General features: G+C 43.1%; 1 protein-coding gene across 2 annotated transcripts in view; it reads right to left on the minus strand.

The window, feature by feature from the left end:
* DGKG (diacylglycerol kinase gamma) overlaps nt 1-18,250 on the minus strand; it is a 210,478-nt gene extending 192,228 nt beyond the window's left edge. For both annotated transcript variants that reach the window (XM_061166770.1, XM_061166768.1), the window contains exon 1: nt 17,989-18,250. The gene's annotated coding sequence lies outside the window, so the exon portion shown is untranslated. The remainder of the gene's footprint in view (nt 1-17,988) is intronic.
* Nucleotides 18,251-21,898: the final 3,648 nt, after the last annotated feature.

Genomic DNA, 21,898 nt, shown 5'->3' on the forward strand with positions numbered 1-21,898 from the left:
AACCATCTCCAAGGAAAAGAAATACAAAAAGGCAAAATGGTTGTCTGAGGAGGCCTTACAAACAGCTGAGAAAAGAAGGGAAGCAAAAGGCATAGGAGAAAAGAAAAAATACACCCTTCTGAATGCAGAGTTCCAAAGAATAGCAAGGAGAGATAAGAAAGCCTTCACTTAAGTGAGCAATGCAAAGAAATAGAGGAAAACTATAGAATGAGAGAGACTAAGATCTTGTCAAGAAAATTAGAGATACCAAGGGACATTTCCTGAAAAGATGGGCACAATAAAAGACAGAAATGGTATGGATCTAACAGAAGCAGAAGAGATTAAGAAGAGGTGGCAAGAATACACAGAAGAATGGTATAAAAAAGGTCTTAGTGACCCGGTTAACCACAATGGTGTGATTACTTACCTAGAGCCAGACGTCTTGGAGTATGAAGCCAAGTAGGCCTTATGAAGCATTACTATGAACAAAGTTAGTGGAAGTGATGGAATTTCAGCTGAGCTATTTCAAATCCTAAAAGATGGTGCTGTTAAATTGTTGCACTCAATATGCCAGCAAATTTGGAAAACTCAGCAGTGGCCACAGCCCTGGAAAAGGTGCTTTCATTCCAATAACAAAGAAGGGCAATGCCAAAGAATGTTCAAACTACCTTACAATTGGGCTCATTTCACATGCTAGCAAGGTAATGCTCAAAATTCTTCAAGCTAGACTTCATTAGTATATGAACCAAGAACTTCCAGATGTACAAGCTGGATTTAGAAAAGGCAGAGGAACCAGAGATCAAATTGCAACATCCATTTGATCACAGAAAAAGCAAGGGGATTCCAGAAAAGCATTTACTTTTGCTTCATTGACTATGCTAAAGCCTTTAACTATCTGGATCACAACAAACTCTGGAAAATTTTTAAAGAGACAGGAATACCAGACCACCTAACCTGCCTCCTGAGAAACCTGTATGCAGGTCAAGAAGTAACAGTTAGAACCGGACATGGAACAACAGACAGGTTCAAAATTGGGCGAGGAGTACGTCCAGGCTGTATCCTGTCACCCTGCTTATTTAACTTCTATGCAGAGTATAACACGTGAACTGCTGGGCTGGAGGAAGCACAGGTGGGGATCAAGATGACCAGGAGAAATAGCAACAATCTCAGACATTCAGATGACACCACCCTAATGGCAGAAAACAAAGAGGAACTAAGGAGCCTCTTGAAGAAGTTGAAATAGGAGAATGAAAAAGCTGACTTAAAACTCAATGTTCAAAAAACTAAGATCATGGCATCCAGTCCCATCACTTCATAGCAAATAGACGGGGAAACAATGGAACAGTGACAGACTTTATTTTCTTGGGCTCCAAAATCACTGCAGATGATGACTGCAACCATCAAATTAAAAGACACTGGCTCCTTGGAAGAAAAGCTATGATAAACCTAGACAGTGTATTAAAAAGAAGAGATATCACTTTGCTGACAAAGGTTTGTATAGTTAAAGCTATGGTTTTCCCAGTAGTCATGCATGGCTGTGAGAATTGGACCATAAAGAAGGCTGAGCACCAAGGAATTGATGCTTTTGAACTGTGTGGTGCTCGTGAAGACTCTTGAGAGTCCCTTGGATAGCAAGGAGATCAAATCAGTCAATCCTAAAGGAAATCAATCCTGAATATTCAATGGAAGGACTAATGCTGAAGCTCTAATACTTTGGCCACCTGATGAGAAGAGTCAACTCACTGGAAAAGACCCTGATGCTGGGAAAGACTGAGGGCAGGAAAAAAAGGGTGTGACAGAGGATGAGATGGTTGGATGGCATCATTGGTTCAATGGACATGAGTTTGAACAAACTCCAGGAGATGGTGAAGGACAGGGAAATATGTTATGCTACAGTCAATGGGGTCACAAAGAGTCAGACATGACTGAATGACTGAACAACAACAACTGCCAATGCAAGGAATATGGGTTCAGTTCCTAATCTGGGAAGATTCCACATGCCATGGAGCAACTAAGCCTGTAAACCACAACTACTGAGCTTGTGCTCTGCAACAAGAGAAGCCATAGCAATGAGAAGCCTGTGAACCACAACTAGAGAGCAGCCCACTACGCACTGAAACTAGAGAAAGCCCATGAGCAGCAATGAAGAGCTGGAGTGGCTCTCCAGGACAGCCAAACAAACCAGCTGTATTTAAGGGCTGGTGGTACAGTGGTAAAGAAAATGCCTGACAGTGCAGGAGACCCAAGAGACACAGGTTTGATTCCTGGATTGAGAAAATCCCTTGGAATAGGAAAGGGCCACCTGGTCCAGTACTCTTGCCTGGAAAACTCCATGGACAGAGGAGCCTGGTGGGCTACAGTCCATGGGGTCACAAAGAATCAGATACAACAGCACTTAACACACACACACACATCTACGTGGCAACATAGCTTTGGACTAAAAATTGGTTTATGATGGATATTCATGACTATAAAGGTAGAGCACCTAAAATATCTCATGAGCGAGCAGAAAAGGGTGAGGAACAGTATGATATCATCATGAGCATTTCTACCAACCTCTTGACCACAAGGGGGAAATGAACAGTGCATTCCTAGTCCCTACTCTTCAGGCACAAGGGAAGTTGGATGAGTGAAAGGGAACTTGTACTGGTTAAACATTTGCAGAAAGCCTCATTTGGCTAAAAGAACATCAGACAAGTGTTTCTATTTCCCTTGTTGAAATGGAATAAAGAAGTTTAACTGGATGAACTCCTAGACCTCACTTTCACCAACAGAAAGACCCTGCTTGCAGAAGGGTGAAGCCAGCACAAAAGACATTTTAGGAGAAAGAAGTCACTCCAACTCAGAGGTCGTGATTGTCAAAGAGAAGCCTGGCTGTAATAAATAGTCAGGACCTCTAGACTTATGCAGACACAGAGGGTAAAGGAATAGTTCTTTTAAAAAACATGCCTGCAGGACTAATCCACAAGTTTATAACTAAAAAGGACATTTAGAAATTTTAAAAAGGGAAGGTACACAAGCAAATGATATACAGGAAGATGGTAAAAAAAAAATGCATATGAATTACATTATGAAAAAGTAGCTCAGAATGATTTGAAAATATTACGTGACAAACAGAAAGAAAGAAACTAACTAACCCCAAACACTATTGACCAAACCATAGTTGAGGGAAGTTTACAGAGCGGACTGGTTAACTCTAATACAAGAAGAGCAAAGAATAGCTTGGTCGACTGCTTGGGACAAGGATGACCAGGTTACTTAACCACTTTTATTGATCTCTGAAGAATTTTGGAAAACAATAGCAGCAGCAACAAAAAGCCAAAGGCCTAGAAACTAGCAAACTAACCTTTGTTATAAAAACAACTGGAAAAATATGGATTCTACAAAATATAAACTGTGTGAGCATAATATTAACCTTAGCCAAGAATCCAAATCATATTTTAATTAAAATCATATTTTAATTTAATATGATTTTGAAATAAAAATCACATGCAACTTCACCATCAATTATAACCACAATTAGCATTTTGCTGTGAATTATTTCTAGAATTTTCCCCACGTATAAATGCATACACTCTTTTTAAACTTCTTTTAACCATTTTCAGACTTTTTTCACTGTTTTATGGTGACCATTATTTGGTGTAAATAAATATACTTCTACATACAATATTGTCTTCCATGGCTACACAGTACTTTATTACATAAATAGACCATAATTTATTGTTTGTCCCCCATATTGTTATTTATTATTATTCATTTCTAATGATTAGAGACTATGATCTTTATTATTTCTGCTTTAATAATGCATAACTGAAAGAGATTTTATTTTAGAGCTAATAGAATATACATTTTTATAGATGTTCATGAGCCCTGGAAAAGAAATTTCATTCTCTATATTTTGGGTATTATACAAGATGTATTATTAAAATCATATTTACAGTATTACATAATTCTTCTATTTATTTTTGTTTCTTTACTTGATATATGAAAGTCCTATAGTGGCATTTTGAAATCTTTAAACAGGATTATGTTTTGGATGCAACATTAGTTTTTCTTCTATCAATGTGTATTGATGCATATATTTCTATAGCAGTGTATCTTCACTGTGAATTGGACTATTTGTTTATATAAAACCACCATCATTGTCTTAAAGTATTTGTCTTTGCTGGACAGGGTATGGAGAAAGGGAACCCTCCTATATTGTTGGTGGGAATGTAAGTTTGTGTAGCCACTGTGGAAAACAGTATGAAGGTTCCTCAAAAAAATAAAAATAGAATTACCATATGATCCAGAAATCCCACTACTGGGTATACATCCAGACAAAACTATATATAATTCAAAAAGATACATGCACCCCCATGTTCACAGCAGAACTATTCACGATAGCCAAGACATGGAAACAATCTAAATGTCCTTGACAGATGAATGCATCAAGAAGTGGTGGTACACATATACAATGGAAAACTACACAGCCATAAAAAAGAATTAAATAATACCACTTGCGGCAACATGGATGCAATTAGAGATTATCCTACTAAATAAAGTCAGAAAGAGAAAGACAAATACTTTGTGATATCACTTATATGAGGAATCTAAAACAGGACACAAATGAACCTATCTATGAAACAGAAGCAGAATCACAGACACAGGAAATAGGATGGTGGTTGTCAAGGTTGGGAGGCGGGTAGGAGAGGGATGGGCTGGGAGTTTGCGGTTATTGGATGCAAACTAGTATATACAAAATGGATAAACAACAAGATCCAACTGTACAACACAGGGAACTATATTCAATATCCTATGATAAACTATAATCAAAAAGCATATGAAAAAGAATGTATATATATATATATATATATATAAAACAGTCACTCTTCTGTACAGCAGTAATTACAACACTGTAATTTAACTATACTTCAATTAAAATAAATATATAAATATCTTGAAAAAACAAAGTATTTGTATTGAGTTGCATTTGTCTTACATTAATATCATGACTTCTGCTTTAGTGTCTGTTGCACCTGCCAGCTATATCTTTCCTCAGCATTTCTTTTTATCTTTGTACATTGTTTTGTTTTAGGGATGACTATGGCAAATAACATGTGGTTGAATTTTAGTTTTGGTCCCAATACGAAAACCTTTATTAAAAATAGGTTATTTAGTCCATTTATGTTAGTTGTTATAACTGAAGTATTTGACCCCTTATTATTTTCATGCTTCTTTTATTTTCTTTTTTTCTCCCTCAAACTCCCCCTCCCATCCAGGTTGCAAAAGAACATTGAGAAGAATTCCATGTGCTATACAATAGATCCTTGTTGGTTATCCATTTTAAATACAGCAGTGTGTACATGCCCATCCCAAACTCCTTTTTAATTTTTTTTAAAGCTTCCTTGCCTCTCCTTTATTTTTTGTCCTTTGTCATATGAAATATGTTTTCTCAGATCCCTTGATTTAGAAGACAGAATAGTGGGGATAAAAATTCTATTTCTATTTTTTAACTTTTTTTTTTTTTGGCCTCACTGCATAGCCTGTGGGATCTTAGTTCCCCAACCAGGGATCCAACCCATATCCCTTGCAGTGGAAGTGTGGAGTCTTAGCCACTGGACCTCCAGGGAAATCTCAATAACTATTATTTTCTAAACTTTAAATGTCAAGAATGCAATGAGTCTCTCATAGTTGAACCAAGGGTTTCAGAACATTTTATTTTCATTGTCCCATCCTGTCCTATATTCTCCAGAGAAATACCAGCCTTTCAGACTTAAAAATACTTTTTGGTGTCTAAAATTTTAATTTGCTGTTTCATAACTTTGTGTAGCAATACATATCTTCTCTTTGGAAGTATCTGACTTTTGCACACAATTTAAAAACTGGATTTATAATAATTAGTTAGACATCTCTTTTTAAATTGGCTTCAGTACTGTTTGCCTATCCTTTACAACATTACTTCCTCCACAGGCTTGCTTTGCTTAACTATAGTTTAAACTCTGCTAGTTAGTTTCACCTAATAGACTTTAATTCTGTTGCTGTGTTTGAGTTTCCTCACGACCTTTCCATATCTCATTCCTGTCTTTGCATACCATATTTCATTATCACCTCAGCCTTTTCTCCTTGTCTTCTGATTTATAAAGACCATGGCTTCTGGCCCTCTTAAGAGGATTCTAGTCTCCTAAAACAATCTTTTAGGTCCAGGTGGAGAAGCCCATTTATTCTAATTCTGTACGCTATTCTTATGTTTTACATTTTCCTTGGTTCCTCTCTGTTTTACTCTTCATTCATTCTTAAAGAAGAAAGCACTCTACAGACTTGATGCTTGTCAAAGAACAGGTCTTGGGTCTTGTTCTCTCTGAACGCTGAATTAACAGTGGCTAGGGGGTGTACACAGAGCGGAGGCAACATCAAGTCCTGGAATATATTATTCTAGAGTAACTTTTTAATTTTTCTTATTGTCAGAACAAGTTCTACTGTTTGGAATGCATCACAATTTTCTTTACAATGTGACCAAAATTTCTTAAGTGTTTAAATAGATACATGTTCATTCTTGAATGGGAAGGAGTACATGTCCATTGCATCAACTTTCTTACATCCTTAAATTCTTTACTTACTCCTTTGTTGTCACTCAGCATGTTGAAGATTGACAGAAATATGTTGTTTCCCTCTGTAATTGAGTTTTGCCAAGTTTTTAAATATATTTTGATATTTTATATTATTCAGAATAAAAATATTCAGTGATAGTAAGTTTTCTAATGGATTATGTCTTTTAGACACATTTAATATATCAATCAACATTTCCTGCATTTATTTCTACTTTGTCTAAAACTGTTCTCCCTTCTTTCCTTGGTTTACATTTTCCTGGTGTACCTATACTCTTTTTCCCCTCCTTTATGCTTCATTTTGTTTAAAACAGCATGTACTTAGAATCAGTTTTTGCCTATTCAACTTTCTTCATTTTTTAATAGAATGATTAAACCATTCACATGAATGGAATCACAGTATTTGTCCTATTGTAACTGGTTTATTTCACTTAGTGTAATGTCTTCAAAGTTCATCCATGTTGGAGCATGTGTCAGAACTTCCTCCCTTTTTAAGGCTGAGTAATATTTCACTGCAGGCATGTGTTACATTTCATTTATTCATCGATGGACACTTAGGTGACTTCCACCTTTTGTCTACTGTGAATGATGTTCCTCTGATCATGGGTATGCAATTACTTTTTGTATACTGTCTTTCAATTCCTTTGAGTATATAACCATAAGTGGAATTGATGGATCATATGGTATTCTATTTTTAATTTTTTGAGGAACTGAGCTATTGTTTTCCATAGTGGTTGCACCATTTTATAATCATATCAACAATGCACAATGGTTTTAATTTCTCTATAACTTCAGTACCATTTGTTATTTTCTGGTGTTTTTTGACAACAGATATCCTAAAGGATATGAAGTGTTATCTCATTATGATTTTGATTTTCATTTTCTTAATGATTAGTGATGTTGATCATCTTCTCATGTGCTTATTTGTCTATTTGCATATTGTCTTTGGAGAAAAGTTTTTCAAATCCTTTGCTCATTTTTGAACTGGATTCTTGTTTTATTGTTGAGTTTGGAGAATTCTCTATATATTCTGAATAATAATCCCCTTTCAGATATGTGATCTGCAAATATTTTGTCCCATTCTTTGCTGCCTCTGCCATCTTAACTTAGAAATGATAGTGAATTTCTGGGCTCCCACTCTACATCTCTGGGTCGAGGTCCCCACCCTACACCAGGTCCTAATCAGAATCTCAGAGGAGGAAAGTCTCCAGGCAATTTGAATGTAAATAAAAATTCATTCAAGAACTGCTGCCTTGTAAGCATTTAGAAGCGAAAGCAAGGATCCCTTGGAACTAACCAAGTTTCACTCAGAATTCATGGTGGGTGGTTCCTAAGTCTTTTTAACAGGTCTATCAGTTACATAACTCAGAAAGTGGTAAACAGAGGTTGGAAGCACAGAATGTTTGACAGAGTTTCCCATGAGCCTTACAGGCACAAGAGAGAAATACGTGTTGAATGCAAAGGTAAGGACAGTATGCCCAAAGCCACCACTGAAGTGCAGTGTGTAGTGTAGGGTCTGACACATTGAAGTGATTTTTAGAGAAACTGTAATAGAGCCATAAGAGAATTGCCAGAGGAGGTAAAGAATTAAAAACCCTGTAGTTTGAGAAATCACTGAAGGAACTTTTTGTTCTTAACTTTGCTAAACACCAGTGTCACTTGGGGACCTTTTAAAAAAAATACTCAGGCCCAGGCCCTGACCCTAGACCAATTAAATTAGCATCTCCTGGATTGGGACCCACAAGTGGTGTTACTGCAAAGCTCCCCAGGTGATTTTAATGTTTAACCAGCATCGAGGACCACTGGTCTAGAGAAAAGGACCATGCTGACAATCTGTGAGGCTCTAACATAGAAGAGGAATACAATAGTTTGAGCACTCAGCTGGCAGAAGTGGGTATTGGTCTAGCTGGTCAGCAGATGGCTACTGGCAAAGCTTGCCTATCAAGCCCAGACTCTCAGTGCTGTGAAAAGCCTCCTTGCTTTGTTAAAAAGGCATGAATCTCCTTGACGTGGATCTTTCGAATACTGGCAATACATGTATCAACATCAAGATAAATGAAAATTGATCTCCCATGATCTCCTCAGCTCTTGTGGTTACACCTGCCCCTTAGACTCATCCCTTTCCAATCCCTTTCCAACTGTAGCCACATAGTTCATCTATCAACTACCTCTCCATCTGGATCTCTCACTAACACTGCAAATTCAGCAGGCCTCGAACTGAACTCATCAATAATCCCGCTACGGCTCCTTGAGCCTCTTGGTTGATGGAACCACTATCCTCCCAGATGTACCAGGTAGAAGCCTGAGAACTGCCCTAGGTTCCCCTGTCCCCCTCACTACCTTCACATCCACCTAATTACCAGTTCTTTCCTGATTCTGTCCTTCCTTCCATCTGAACTACCTTGTCCAGCCCTCATAGTTCCTAAGCTCTCAGAAAAGCCTCCCTTGGGTAGCCCTGCTTCCTGTCTTCTTTCCTCCCAACGCTGCAGTTAGAGGGGCTGCTCTAATGTTAAAATCTGATCTGATCAAACTATAAGTTCCCATGTAAAATTTCTCAGTGATCCCTCACTGTCTACCAGAACAGATCCACCTAGTTAACTTGGGAGACAAGGCCCTCCTGTCCACGTATCTAGACTCATCTCCTATCTCAACTCATCTCCACTTCTCAGCTCAGTCTTCACTCCATACTGTTCCCTTTACTAGAATGTACTACCCACACTTGTCTCTTCACTTAACCTCTAGCCAGCTTTTACACTTTGGCTGAAGCCCATCTACTCCAGAGAGTATTACCTGACTTCCTTGGTGGCCTTCCTCTGACTTTCAGCTAAAGATAATGCTACATGATGTCTGTTTCTGTCTCTGGTCTACCCAGTCCCACCCAGCTCCCTGAGAACCAGTTGGTCCTATGCCCAGCAACTCATCCTGTGTCTATCACAGAAAGGGGTCTCAATATTTATTGACTGGTTTAATGGTGATCAGATGATTGAGTGAACTTCCTCAAGAGTGCATTTTCCAGGATATTCATGATTTAGGGCTTAGGAACCATGGGGGCTTTGGGGCAGAGTGGGAATTGCCCCAACTATAGAAAAATATGGCTACTGACTTCCTGTTGGGAAAGATCATTTTTTGTGAGATCATGTTCTCATCCTGGCATGAGAAAAGGTCAAGGACAGTCTCCTACCAGTGGGTGACCTGGGGTCAGGTTCTGGGGGCCATGGAGATCCTTGTTGACGAGGCCTTGGGACAGGGAGTGTGCGGGACTGGGTAACAGCACCCACTTTGCATGACTCTCAAAGATCCTGGAAGGAACACTATGGCCCTGAGGGACTCAGAGAGCCTTCTCTGGCTCCTTCACATTATCTGAAAGGCAGGGGCACTGAGGCAGCAGGTACAGTGCTGTAGGCTGCTGTCCCAGAGCGGAGAGGTGAAAAAATGCAGCCAGGAATGAAAACATTTAGGCCAAAACACTTCAAGAATTTCAGCATCAAGGGTCAAAGTGGCCTTGTTGACCTCTGGCCACTTGGCACTTTCACACCAGGTCAGAAAACAGGAATGTGAAAAGTTGGTGCCTGGGCAGATGACACCATCTATGCCTTAAGCAAAGAGAAAACTTTCCATGCAGACTCACATAGAAAGGAGGGATAGGCCCAAATGGTCAGCTGCTGCTTGGTCACTGAGTTTTATCCTTCATCCCTTTTCTTGCCATAGTAGACTCTTCTAATCTTCACAGCCTCTGCTTCGGTGAATCACTCTAGTGAAATGAGGCTGATGACATCCAAGCTACCTGCCTCACACTTATGACTGGAATCAGGAAAGACCATAGATACAAATACACTCTTATTTTCCAAGTGTGGTACATGTCTAAAGGATAGTTATTATTATTGTGATTTCATCATCAAAAAGTGTACGAACACAAATACTGTATATTAACTCACATATATGGAATCTAGAAAGATGGTACCAATGATCCTACATGCAGGGCAGCGAAGGAGATATGGACATAAAGAACAGACTTTTGGACTCAGTGGGAGAAGGAGAGGGTGAAATGATTTGTGAGAATAGCATTGAAACATATACATTACCATATGCAAAACATATACATTACCATATGCAAAATAGATAAAAAGGGCAAGGTTGATGTATGACGCAGGGCACCGAAAGCCAGTGCTCTGTGACAACTGGAGGGATAAGGTGTGGAAAGAGGTAGGAAGGGGGTTCAGGATGACGGGGACACATGTATACCTATGGCTGATTCATATTGATGTATGGCAAAAAACATCACAATATTGTAAAGTAGTTATCCTTCAACTAAAATAAATAAATAAAAAAATTAAAAACCCTGGTGGCTCAGATGGTAAAGCGTCTGCCCGCAATGAGGGAGACCCGGGTTTGATCCCTGGGTCAGGAAGATCCCCTGGAGAAGGAAATGGTAACCCACTCCAGTACTCTTGCCTAGAAAACTCCATGGTTGGAGAAGCCTGGTGGGCTACAGTCCATGAGTCCATGGGGTCACAAAGAGTCGGACACGACTGAGTGATTTCACTCTCACTTCACTCTCACTCTCACAAATAATACATGCTGGAGATGGTGTGCAGAAAAGGGAAACTTCCTACACTGTTGGTGGGAATGTAAACTGGTATAGCCACTATGGAGAACAGATTGGTGATTCCTTAAAAAGCTAAAATAGAGCTACTATATGATCTAGGAATCCCACTCCTGGGCATACATCTGGAGAAAACCATAATCGGAAAAGATGCATGCACCCCAATGTTCATTGTGGCACTATTTACAATAGCCAGGACATGGAAGCAACCTAAATATCCATGGACAGAGAAACGGAAATACAAGAAGTTGTATGTACATACAATGGAATGTTACTTAGCCATAAAAAAATGAAACAATGCCTTTGCAGCAACCTGGATGGGCCCAGAAATGATCATACTAAGTGCAGTAAGTCAGATAAAGAAAGACAAATAACATACGATATCACATATGCAGAATCTAAAAAAAAATGATACAAATGAACTTATTTATAAAACATAAACAGATTCACAGACTTAGAAAACAAACATGGCTACCAAAGAGGAAACAAGACGGGGAGGGATAAGTTAGTAGTTTGGGATGAGCATAAACACACTACTATATATAAAACAGATAACCAGCAAAGATGTACTGTACAGCAATATTTTGGAATAACCTAGATGGGAGGAGAATTTGAAAAAGAATGGCTATATATATATATATATATGTACAACTGAATCACTTTGCTGTAGCTGAAACTAACAGAACATTGTAAATCAACTATACTACAATATAAAATAAAATAAAATAAAATAAATTTTTAAAGTCTTCTCTTACTTGGACCTTTTCTCTCTGTGTTCTGTGTCCTGTCATGGAGATCTTTCAGCTCCATTTCCCACTTGAACAATAAGCTTGCTCCTCCTCTCTCCTATTAAACCATGATACCAGGAAAGAATCTTTAATTTTCACTGAGACATCAATGATTAAGAGGTTAATTCCAAGAGAATAAGAGAACATTTCTGCAGAAAACAAAGCCTTAGGCTTCTTCAGAATCAAAGATAGAGAGAAGAAGTATGCGTTGGAGAAAGCAGTCAGAAAGAGTTGTGTGACCTTGGCCTGTCCTGAAGGTGTGAGCCCATGCAGGGCCCTTTCCTTTAGATGGAGGATTCCTCATGCTGAAGAGGCTGCCCTGGGACCAACTGCTTCCCTGGCTCCTTCTCTGATCTCATGTTCAGTGATGCTAGAGACTATTAGATCTGCCTCAAATTAATACAATCTCTTGGCCTAACAATAATATTCAAGGGTGTCAAGACAACATACAATTGAGATAATTAAATCACTCTCCTTAATCTGTACAGAATCACAGAATGAGGAAGCTACTAACACCACAGCTACCATCATCATTACCATGAACCACCACAGCTACCATCATCATTACCATGAACCACCACTACCATCATCATTACCATGAACCTCCAGTATTACCACTACCACATCATCGCAATCATCACAATCACCATTACCTTCATGGCAGATACAATTCTACTTTTTTAAATGGGAAAAGTTACTTATAAAAATGTCTTAACTTAAGGGGTTGATGTTAATCCTAGGAAACATTACAGAAGAGGATTTGGAATGAGCTTTTAGGACTGAAGTTGTGATCTTGAGAAATCAACATGGGTTAACTGCTACTAGTTTATGTCAAAGTAACAAAATTGTTTCTTTGACAACATTAGGCAGGGAGATGGGGGAAATACAGGTGAGAAGGAGTATCTGGACTTTATCAAGACCTTTGATAAGATTCCTCTGATAATCTTTTGAAGAAGAATAATTCTGGATTAAGAGATAGTACAAGAAGATAAATTATCTTAAAACATGCTATGTATTTATTGAATTAACATCTATCTATCAGGAGTATATATTGGAATGCTCCAGAATGCTGTAATGTTTATAATTTTTTATTGATGACTTAGTTGAAGAGGTCATACTCATGTTTGGGGACAATAGGAAGCCAGCTGGAAGGGACAGGATATATTCTGGGTAACAGGATCAAAGCCAGAAATATCTGGGCAAGCCGGCAAGAGAGATTGAATTAAACAAGACAAAATTGGGAATAAATGCAAGGGCTCTGTATTTGGGTCCCAGGTAGCATCTCTACAAATATGGAATGGGAGGGCAGCAGCAGGCAGGGGATACAGTTCAAGAGCAAGTTTCAAAGAAAGTTGGGCTTTTTCAATGGATATGAAACTCAACAGCTGTAACTTGTATAGAAGCTAGTTCAACCTGACAGGGTTTTAACAGAAACATGAGATGTAGAATAAAGGAAGTGGTCATCTCACGTCATGTGGTGCTGATTAAGCCTTCTTTGAAATGTTATGCTTTATTCATTAAGAATAAAGAAATTAAGGAAAACTGGGGCAAGAGAGTGAGGACAATCCTGGAGCCAGTGACTTATGGGGCTGGATAGAGCAGTTGGGAGGGCACAGGCCATGGAGTTGGAGCCTGGTTATATCAATAGCTGGCTGTGATTGGATACTGTAGATCCTAACCAAGCCAGTATTTCTATCCTGGGCTGATGATCAACCTCCCTGAGAAGCACAGATGGTGGTGGTTAGCAGGCCTGCTCTCCTAGGTTTTGATCCTCTGGTCAGACCACATTATGGGTGGGTTCCTTTCTCCTGACCTCACCCATCCAGGGACAGTCTCTTATGCCCCCAAGCAAATTTTTACACTCTTGAAATGCCAATGTGTGTATTCTCCAATATGGCAGCCGGAAGCTGCAGCATATTCAAGTGCTGCATTTCAGCACTTGAAATATGACTAATGTGACTGAGAAACTGAAATTTTTATTTTCTTTAATTTTAATGCAGTGAAAATGGCAAGTCACATGTGGAAATACACTGCACAGCTCTAGACAGCTTTCAGATGCATTTCTGAGACTAATCAATCTGAGCAGAATCAAGATGCATCAAAAGAGAAATGCACATGGAGCACCCAGCAGAGTACCTGGAAAATTCTCTTGTTCAGTCAGTGCACTGAATTGTCTACTGTGCAAAAGTACCAGCTCAGGGGCTGGGGCACAGAGCTATCCATACTTCTAGGAGTTACAGTTTAGTGGGGGATGGGCAGATAAGTGATGTCACCACGGAGAGCTAAGTGTATGCACAGTTAAAGCAGAGAGATCGCTAACCTAGATGAACAGTTGAGGAAGGCTTACTAGAAAGTTTTAAGATCTGAGCTGAGTCTTAAACAAGTAGACTTCACACTGGTGGCTCAATGGATATTTATTCCACTTATGAGATTATATTCCAAGGCTGCCAAGCCCACTGCTGGTGACAGAGGTGGCTGTGGGGTAAATGCAGCCCTAGAGAAAATTCATAGCTGGGGCAATTAGTTTTATTTGAAAATTTCCCCTTTTGTATTGCCTAATTTCTCTTCTGTGGCCACATTTTCTTCACTTGAGGACATTTTTTGCTGATGTGTATAACCTTAATTTTTATTTCATGATTAGTAGTCCCTACCCATGAGTGGGTGGAGGTGGCGGGTAGTTGAACAGGTGAATTTTGTTACATATGAAGATAACTCACTATGGTTTGGTTGTGGAATTCTACTAATACTTGGTATAAACAAACAGCTTGGTGAAAATAGCCAGTGTGTGAAGAAGCTGTCACTGACTGGCTGGGCTGGCTGAATTTGGCTCTGATAGTGATGTACCTTCTAAGAGTGGGAGCTAATCTATTAATTTGTGTGGAGAAGTAGGATGTTCTGCCACTTATATTTTACACAGTAGTCTGTTCAAAGGTAGTAAGTGATGTCTAGCCAGAGAATTCTGCAATTGATACTTATGCACACACAAAAAAATAGGCACAGCCATATAGTGTGTGGTTTTCACAATCACACTTGTGTGTATACATCAGGGAAATATGTGTGATCCCTCCCCCATGAAGCCAGGGGAATGCCCACGAGGGCTGGCTTGGTCATGTGAGGAGACCCTCCTATAGGTCACCTGCTTTGACTGTGGCAGAGTTGCCTCAAGGGGATGGAAGTATAAACTGGTGTATCCTTTTCGAAAACCAGCTTGTCATATATACTAGGAACTTTAAAACATTCATGCCCTTTGGCCCAGTGATTTAACTTCTGGGCATCTATACACAGGAAGTATTTGGAAATGCCTGCAGGAAGACCGCACAGAGATGTTGTGCAGAGTTATGTTGTTGCTAAACACAGGAAACAATTTAAATGACTAAATATAATAATATGCAGCCATGTGAAGGACTTTCACTACAATACTATTTAGGAGAAAAAGCAGAGAAACAATAGCTACAGAGGCTAAGCAACCCCTCAGTTGTTGAACAACCTGGGTTTGAATCCTGACTCTGACACTTACAAGTGGTGGGGCTTGGGAAGTCCCCTGAACTCTCTGGGCTTGATAATACTGCCTCAGGACTTTTGAGGATTATATGGCACAGAATTTAAAATACTTAACACTTGCAAGGTACGTGGCCAGGCCATGATAAGTCGCTTCAGTCGTGTCTGATTCTTTGCGACCCTATGGACTGTAGCCTGCTTGGGCTCCTCTGTCCATGGGATTCTCCAGGCAAGAATACTGGAGTGGGCTGCTGTGCCCTCATCCAGGGTATCTTCCCGACCCAGGGATCGAACCCATGTCTCCTGCAGCTCCTGTATTATAGGTGGGTTCTTTACCACTGAGCCACCAGGAAAACCTGCAAGGTACATTAGGTACCCACTAAATGTTGGCTCTCCCTGGACTGTACAATTTCCAGGCATAAAAATAGCTGGAAAGGAAACATGCTAATATATTAGCCTTGTGGAAATGTCTGTAGTTTGATTCTTTGTACACTTTTCAACTTCCCAACATTCAATGTGAATTATTTTTATACTAAAAATGTGTATCATAACGTTGCAATACAATAAGATTTTTTAAGTTTTACCACAACAAAAATAGTGCTTCTCTTCCAGAGGATGAGCTAGGGATCAGCAGTAGAGCAAAGAGCTGCTGTTTTAGGGTACTTCCTGGAGCAGAGCCTCAGGCGTTCACAGCTGGGACCTCTAGGAGTGCAACGTTGGTGGCATCCACCCCCACCTGTTGAAGGTGTTCTGGGAGATCTGAGGGGGAGTTGGAACAGATGTCCTTAGTTTTTCCTGTCTCTGAAAGTCTGGATTCCAAGATGCTCTGATTGTTTATCATTATCTCCCCATGTCTTGGTTGATCTGAACCAAATACTGACACGAAACTGTAAGACAGGAAAGACTCTTCTGCTTGCTCCCCACTTCCACCCCTCTCCCAGAAAAAAAAAAAAAAAAAAAAAAGCTTGTAATAACGCCTACCAGTGCTATTCATGAACATTAAGGGTGATCCCTAAAGACACTGATGAAAGGTATAGTAGGAAGGTTAGATTAATGGCAGCCCTTTATTTGATGGCTATAATTTACCTTCAGAACCAGGCAAACACAGCTCTTTTAAACTAGACTAAGTCCCCTCCCACCTTAGGACAAAGCTCTGAAACGAGAGGAGCACAAAGTTTGTGTGCGCGGGTGACCAAATACTGATGGCATTTGCCCCCTGTGATCTAATACCCTTCGTTGACAACGAGGGATACCCTGTGCTCCAGCAAGTAGCTTTGGGGGGCTGTTTTATCAACAAAAACTCCCAGGCACCGAAGTAACAGCGTCGTCTCCCCCTTTCGAACCCGAGCCCTGTGTTCTGACCGCTGCCCCTCATCAGTGATGTTTTCTGGTCCACACCTCCCAAACCAAAGCGCGTTACCCTAAGTCCCGAAAAGAAAAAGCACGAACAGCCCTCTCAGGGCCGCCTCGGGACCGCGAGGTCATCGTATGCTAATGAAGCAGGAGGAGACAGCCGCCCCGAGCCCGCCTACGAGCGCGCCCGCGGGTTCGCAGCTCTCCCGCGCGCCACTGCGGCGCAGCCACAAATCGCCGCGCGTGCCGCAGACCCTCCTGCCCTTCCGCGGGGAGAGAGGGGGGATGCGGGAACGTCTCGCCCGCCACTCTGAGTCCCGCACCTGGATTGCTCACACCTGAGAGCTGCCTCTTCGCTCCTGTCTCGTGCTTCCCGCTGCAGCGATGGCGCGGATGAGGGCAGCGCATCGGAATCACCTGTAGGGCTTTTTCGAACTCCACAGCCCCCCTCCTCAAATTCTAGTCCACTCGTCCAGAGGAAGAAAATCTCTGAATGTGCAGGGCGAGTGGACTGGTGGAGTTTTCGAAAGCCCCACAGGTGATCCTAAATGCACGCACATGCACAAACATCTTTTGAGTCCGAAACTAAACAGGTCAGCCCGACCTCCCTGACCCTCCTCTCCTTCCGTAGCTTCTATTTGTCAAGGTCTCCGCGCTCTCTTCAGCTTCCCTTTACGCTCCCCCAGCACGGGGGCTTCGTGGAGTTCCCCCCCGCCCCGCCCCCAAAGTCCCGGAACCCTGCGGGACGGTCAGAGGTTTGGCGGCCAGACGTTAGAAAAAGTGTCCCCGCTCTTTGCTGCCCTTGTGCACTCTGGGGCGCGAACTGGACACCAAAGGTAAGTCTAGAAGGGGCGAAATCTGACCAGTTGCTTCAGCACCCTACGTGGAGCCAGGCCGCCTCCCGCCCGCACATCTTTGAGGTTCGGAAGGTCCTCCCAATCAAAGAGGAAGCCGGTGCCCCACCCTGGGCGGCTCCCAGTGCCCTCACACTGCCAGGGGGGCATCTCCTCCTGCAGGGGCTGTGTGGCAGGTGGTATCTTCTGGAGGAGGGGCGCCGTGGCCTCGGCTGCAGCTCCCTCCCCTGGCCACGGGACCGGCTCCCGCTTTGGCCCCTTTTTCCAACTTGCTGCAGCTCGCGTCCCCAGCCCGAGCCCCCTCCGCCGCGCGGGCCACGTCTTACCTCTGCAAGCAACACTTGGTTGCGCGGTTCTCCGGCGCGCTCCTTCCTCGGGGCTTATTCCCTTACTTGGGAGGAAAGAGGAACCGAGAGACTGAAAGGGGACCGAGGCTGGCGTCTGGGCGTCTGCCCGCCCGCGCAGCTCTCCCGGGGAGGGGGATGGAGCTCGGGTGGGCGCCGCAGGAGCTCCGGCGGCCCGGTTGGGGTTAGGCGGCGCGGGGGTCTCTGCCCGCCCAGGTCCCCGCGGCTCCGGAGCGGTGCGTCTCGGCGGCCCGCTACTACGGCACTGCGGCGCCCTGCCCCTCGCAGCGGGCAAGTCCGGCTGCCACTCTCACGGCGGAGCCCTGCCCCTGGGCGCAGAGCCCGCCCCCGCCACACACCCGCGTGCGCGCGCACACGCGCAGTACACCCGCGCGTGCACACACGCGTGAATGCGGGTGGGCTCAGAGCGAACCCGCGGCTCTTTGGTGGTTTGGGCACTTCTCACTGGTAGGGCTTCGGTCTGGGAGGAGGAGTTAGAGGCTGAGGGATTTAGGCTGCAGCAGTGGTGGGCTGCGCAGAGAGAGGCCCAAGGCCAGGTGACTCAGGGGACAGGGACAACTATTTGACAAATACCTACAGCTCAGCTAGGGCCTTGGCTGTCTCACTATCTCGACCGAGTCAGAGAAAAACAAAAAATGAAAAGTCAACAAATTATCTCCGTTTCCTAGGCACTCAATGTCTAGCATCTAAATCATTGCCCCTGCCCAAGGGCGCATTTCAGGGGCAGGGGATTGGTGACTGTTCCATCTGAAAAAAGTTCCCCCATCGAAGATGTAGGGGGACCATCGCAGCCCACCGAAGTTGGGCTCTGATCGCTGGATCAGGTCTTAGGACTGAGGCTTAATTTCCTTTCTCCTTTACTTTTAGGTGACCACGGGCTGTTTTCCTTCACAGTAAATAGACCACTTCTTACTTTAAAGATGTAGAAAAGCACAGAAAAGGGGCTGGAAGAGAGGGGTAAGGGATGAAGGCCAGCATTGGCCAAGACACTGCTCTTTCCATGACTTGCAGGTCTGTATGGGGTGATGGTGGTGGAGAGGACACTGTCTTAGGCATGTCACACCAGCAGGGTGTGTCTGTCCATTTCACACCACATTTAAAGTCATCCAGAGTTTGGCCTCTCATCTGTAAAATATGTAGAGTTTTCCAGTTTCCACAACTGAGAATTCTTTTCTGCCAGCAGGCAGTGAAGGTCCCGGGTCAGGACTGCAGCCAAGAAGCTTTCTGATGATGCTGAGACACCAAGGGGCCCTGGGTGTCTGGGCATTTGGGGAAGAAGCCGAACATGAGTGTCAGACAGCACTGAAGACCCTGAGGTCAGTGTCCATATCGGGCCATCTGCAGGCAAGCCAAAGGGGTACATGAGAAATTGAAGCTCAGAGATTTCCCCATGGTTTCCCATGGTAGTGAAGGCAGTGCCAATACCAAGAACCTTGTTTTCATACTTCATCTGACCCTTCACCTGTCATCTATTCTCTCTCGTCCTGGCTTGGTTCTTTAAGTTCCTTTCGGTTAGAATGAAATAATCCTGGTGAGGGGGCTCTCAAAGGTCTTTTATCTTTTCTTGTTTCCCTTTTAGTCCCTGACTCATTCATTTCATGACTGTCTATTAAGCTCCTGCTATGTTGTCAGGCACTTCCCCTTGACTCTAGTCCTGAGCCTTACTTGGGAAGAAAGAGGACCTAAGAGACAGAAAGGGCTTAGAACTGTCCCTGTCCCTGATAGAGAAGGCTGGTCTCAGGCTTACTGTATGTATTTTCACTCTGATAGGTTGGGTGGATATGGAAGACAAAATCCTTGCCTTCTGAACCACATTCTCTGTAGAGGAAAGCACGTGTGTGCACACACACGTGTCACAAGAAAACATTCTTGTTCTCTCTAATCTATATTCCTTCCAAAGAAGGGGAAACTGAGAGAGGACTTGTATTTGGGCATCATGATGGATCTAGGAGGGGTGCATGCTTGTAGGTAGGGGTTGGGGCACCACTGAGTTGTTCTGCCTATTTGAACAGGAAGGAAATAAGCTGGGTGGGAGGAATGGGGAAGACATGCAGAGACAGAATGCAGACGTTTGGCTGGGAGTGCACTGAGGAAGAGTAATAAGAGAGAAACTCCCAGAACAGGGCTGCCAAGCAAGGATTTGGAGAACAGGAATGCTTGCAAAGATGAGTAAGTACTTTGCGAGGAGGGTGTTCACTATGAGGTCCCTGTTCTCTACCCTTCCTATGAGATAAATCATTTGTAAAGGCAGTTGTCCCCTATTTTGTGAGTGGATTCCTTTGGGGAACGCAGGCTGGTGCTGAGTTCAGCATCTGGGTTGATACAGGGTGAGTACGGAGAAGCCTGTGTGGGCAGAAGACTTAAAGACAGCTGGTTCCTGGGTTCCTTGCAAATAACATGAATGAAAAGTGTTGTAGAAGAGATTGAAGCAATGCGGAAGGCAGGGGGCCGGAGGTGGGAAGAAGCGCAGAGAAGGACAGTTATACTGATTGAGGCATCACAGGGGAGGTGAGGTTTGGCCTGGGATGTGAAAGGAGAGTAGGGATCTGACACACAGATAAGCAAGACAAGGACAATCTAGGCAGAAGGAAAACAAAAGCACAGAAGGAGGACTACTCATGGTGAGTTTGGGGCCTTCAGTAGAAGAAAGTTATTTCTCCATGTTGGAAAGACTCTCTAAATGTAGCCTTCAGTAGCATGAGTATTGAGGAGCTATGGAAGATGTGCGCTTCTTGTTGTTCTTGGTTTGGTTTTGACGGGGAAGGGGCTGGGATGCCTTTGATGCTAGCTTCCCTGAGTAAGGTTTTTTCATCAAAAGGGAGAGTCAGGGAGGGTCAGGCGGCAGAGACATTGTGTTGCTGTCCCCATGAAGAATCAGGTGTCCAGGGTGCCAAGTGAGGGGCTGAAGCCCAGGCCCCCCCAGCCTAGCTGCGCAGTTCAGCAGAGCCACATGTCCTGCCTTTTCTCTAATTTGCAGAGAGGCTTGGTGTGGGCTGACAGAGGCCCTGGCTGCTGAGCTCATCCGTCTTTGAAGAGACTAAAGGCCCCAGTGAAACAAGTGAGGGTTTATTGAGTGTTTGCTGAAAGCGCAAATGCAGGTGAAGTAGAAAGAGACTGAAGTCAGGAGTAGCTGTGAGCCTGAGCATGTCTCTGCTCTTGGGCTACTGGGTACGGAGGAGGAAGCTTACTTCCCCTCAGAGCATTTGCAACCCATGTAGGCTATAAAACAAACACTCAAAGCGATTAAGAGGCAATGAAAGACAGTGTAAAATTAAGTGTCAAGTTGTATAGAGCAGATTCTCAGGGCGTGAGAAGGGAGACCTCCTCCACGCTTTAAGAATCCAGGGAGGTTTCTGGGAGGGGAAGATGGGGCTTCCCAGTGGAGAGGAGAACCCAGGGCTGGAGGCTGGGCAGCAGGAGGCCTCTGAGCGTGAGCTTGGCCACTCCAATGCCGTTCCTATTCATGGCCAGGCATTGTGATGAGTCACCTTTGTTTCTGAGAGACGGGGCATTTTTGGATGTTTAACTGGCTCAACACTTTACATTCCCTGAGACTTCAGTGTTGGCAGCTCACACTCGCCATGTTGCTCTGGGAACACATCATCCAAGCCGGCAGCTGACGCCTGATCTCTATTGCCAAGGCAAAGCTGGGGCTGAGTCAGGTACCTGTGTCTGGAAATTTTTAAGTTGGACTGCCTCTGACAAGCTGAGTGAACTGCACGTGATGCTGTGCGTAGCTGAGGCCATGGAGGAAGGGTCAGAGAATCTAGCCAGGCCCCCTGGCTTCAATCAAGTCCCTGCTTGGGGAGCCTCAGTTTACTTCATTTTTTCGGCCTCACTTTTCTCACCTATAAAATAAAAAAAAAATTAT

The sequence above is a fragment of the Dama dama genome, chromosome 19, assembly GCF_033118175.1.
Source record: "Dama dama isolate Ldn47 chromosome 19, ASM3311817v1, whole genome shotgun sequence".
Lineage (NCBI taxonomy): Eukaryota > Metazoa > Chordata > Mammalia > Artiodactyla > Cervidae > Dama > Dama dama.